The sequence below is a fragment of the Suricata suricatta genome, chromosome 6 (genome assembly GCF_006229205.1).
Source record: "Suricata suricatta isolate VVHF042 chromosome 6, meerkat_22Aug2017_6uvM2_HiC, whole genome shotgun sequence".
NCBI classification, from domain to species: domain Eukaryota; kingdom Metazoa; phylum Chordata; class Mammalia; order Carnivora; family Herpestidae; genus Suricata; species Suricata suricatta.
The window spans coordinates 23,708,564-23,712,002 of NC_043705.1; positions in this window are offsets into that span (position 1 = coordinate 23,708,564).

Here is a 3,439-nt window from a genome sequence, read left to right on the forward strand (position 1 = left end):
ACAATCCATATTCCAAATTTTAAAATTATAGTAACTTCCAGTTGGGCGATGTTTTGTCTTTTTTTGTTGTTGTTTGTATTTTCCAGAGTAACACATTTAAGGAATGATTGTCTGTTCCTTGAAAGGTAATAGAATGCTCTTGTAAAACCTTGTGGCCTTGAAACTTTATGGGGAAGAACTTTTTAAAACTACTTTGATTTCGGAGTGCCTGGGTGGCTCAGTTGATTAAGTATTTGACTCTTGATTTCAGCTCAGGTCTTGATCTCAAGATTGTAAGTTCAAGCCTCATGTTAAGCTCTGTGCTGGGCATGAAGCCTACCAAAAATAAATAAATAAATAAATAAATAAATAAAATAAAATAAAATATTTTCAATTTCTTAAATGACTTTTCACATTTTTATGTCAATTTTGGCTTTTTTTCTAGAAATTTATTGACTTCATCTTGGTTTTCAAAATATGTTATCACATATTTATAGTTACATAGTTATTTATAGTTATATAGAATAATACAGTTATATTCTTTCATAGGTTTTTAAGTGTCTGTTATATATGTCATTTCCTTTTTTTCTATAGTCTTTTTTTCCCCATCTTCTGTCACTTATTCTTGTTCTGTCTCACTGTGTTTAAAGAAATACTTTGATCATGATGAACATGGAGTCATGATATATAGAATTGTTGAATCACTAGATTGTACACCTGAAACAAATATAAAAGTGTATGCTAACCATACTGAAATTAAAATTTTAAAACTTTTTAAAATAATAAATTAAAATTAAAATTCAAAAAACCCCACAAAGAAATACTTTGGATTTTATTAATCACCTTTATTTTTTGTCCTGTATATCTTCAGTTTCACTGATTCTGCCCTTATATCTATTGTTTTATTTCTTCTTGTTTCTTTGGTTACATGCTATTTGTAATAGATTCAATGTAGATACTTATAAAGTGAGACAGGAAAACCTACTCCTGTCTCCTATAATTGCACTCTTTTTTTTTTTAATGTTTTATTTATTTTTGGGAGAGAGAGAGAGACAGAGTGAGCAGGAGAGGGTCAGAGAAAGAAGGAGACACAGAATCTGAACACAGGCTTCAGGCTCTGAGCTAGCTGTTAGCACAGAGCTTGACACGGGGCTCAAACCCACAGACTGTGAGATCATGACCTGAGCCAAAGTTGGGTGGTTAACCAACTGAGCCACCCAGGTGCCCCATAATTGCACTTCTTTATAGGCAATCACCATTACCAAACTGGTGTTTTTCTGGTTATACATTTTTCTCTGCTTATATATTTTTTACAATTTTTCTAAACTGTGTATGCACTGGACCTCTTGCTCTGGTGTATACACCACACACACACATCCATTATAATGGTATATCATAATTTATTTATCTGTTTTCCAACTAATAGGAAATTAATTTGAAAGTCTTAGGTTTTTAATAGTAGGATTTAATTGACATGCAAGTAAAACCTTGGTTTGTGAGTGTAATTCATTCCAGAAACATGCTTGTAATCCAAAGCACTGGTATTCAAAGCAAATTTCAAGAACCATTGGCTCAGTTGTGATCAGGTGACATTTGGTGTCATTCATTCCAGAAACATGCTTGTAATCCAAAGCACTTGAATATCAAAGCAAATTTCAAGAACCATTGGCTCAGTTGTGATCAGGTGACATTTGCTAACTTATCAAGGTAAGATTTTTTAGAAATATTTGCTTGTCTTGCAGAACACTGGCAGAACAAGTTACTCACAATCCAAGGTTTTACTGTATATTTATTTTGGGCCTCATTTTTGCCATCTTGTTTTGCCAAATATTTATCATGTGTTCTTCCTTTTCTTTTTTCTTATGACTTTTTCTGGATTAATCAAGGTATCTGTTTCCGTTTCTTCCTTCTTTTTTTTTTTAAGTTTACTTATTTATTTTGAGAGAGGGAGTGTGTACTCATGCATAGATAGTGAGGGAGAGAGATGTTAAACAAGCAGGCTCCATGCAGAGAGCCGCGTGGGGCTCAATCCTTTGAATGGTGAGATTCATTTGGACCTGATCCAAAATCAAGAGTTAGGCTCAACTGACTGAGCTACCCAGGCACCCCTCTTCCTTCTTTTTATTTAGTAACTTGGAATTCTGTATCTTACAAGTAGCCCTCTTTAATATCTTGAGCCTAGATAAATTTATGTTTTCCTATAAACTTTAAAAATTAACCAGAATCCTTAACCTCTTCCCAAACATAAGAAACTTTTTAGTATCTTTTTAATTCTCTTCTCTTTCCCTACTTTCCCTTATAGGTACAAAGACACATTAAGTGTCTGCCCAGGAATTACCGAAATAATCTGGAAGCTTCCTATTGTTATTAATTCTTCATACTTCAGAATATACTTTTCTTTTTCTGTTTTAGGAATCTCTTGCTAATAATTGCACTAATCTGTAACAATTGCATTAAACTGCATTTGTACAGTTGCTCTATCACATCAGGATAGGAAAGTTCACACATGTTTCTTTTAGAGGTTTCATTGACTTCCTGAATATTTATAGTGATTGGTGTCTCATGAGTAATGCTTCTCTGGCTTCCTTATTTCTCAAAAGTCTACTTTGGAATCCATGCTATTCTAATCCTCATTTGACCTTTGCTGGCACAAAAACATTCTCAAGTATTTGCAAATGCTAGTTACTTCCTCATGTTTTATTTAATTTACTTTAGCTTGGTTAAACCAAGAGCAATATCAGTTTAAACCTACCACTAACTGAAGTTTCATGTAATGGCCCTGCCTGAGGTTCAGAGACTGCCTACAGGAGTATGAAAATCACTTTGAAAATTCAGGTGCTGAATATCTTATATTAAAATGCTTAACGTTTTAACATGTGTTTATAATACTTAACTATTTGAGGGTGGAGTAAAATAGGCACTCTCACATTGAAACTGTAGTGAAACTAATCTGGATGGTGTTTATCAAAAGCTTTGTTATTTTCGTTTTTATTTTTTTTAAGATTTTATCTTTAAGTAATCTCTCCACCCAGCATGCAGTTCAAACTCAGAACCTGGAGATCAAGAGTTCCCTGCTTCTCCTTCCTCTGAGAGGTGATGTCAGGTGGTGCAGAGTAATTTGAGGTAGCACACATCTGTGGCATTGTCGCACATGATTCATGTAGTCACAGTGTTACTCCACTATCAATTCCTTTTTACTCTTCTGATCAAGGGAGAGAGAAAGCTGTCGGTTTGGTGCTAGTATGTCTTTTTTTTTTTAATTTTTTTTAATGTTTTATTTATTTTTGATACAGAGAGAGACAGAGCATGAGAGGGGGAGGGGCAGAGAGAGAAGGAGACACAGAACTGGAAGCAGGCTCCAGGCTCTGAGCTAGCTGTCAGCACAGAGCCTGACGCGGGGCTCGAACCCACGAACGTGAGATCTGACCTGAGCCGAAGTCGGAGGCTTAACCGACTGAGC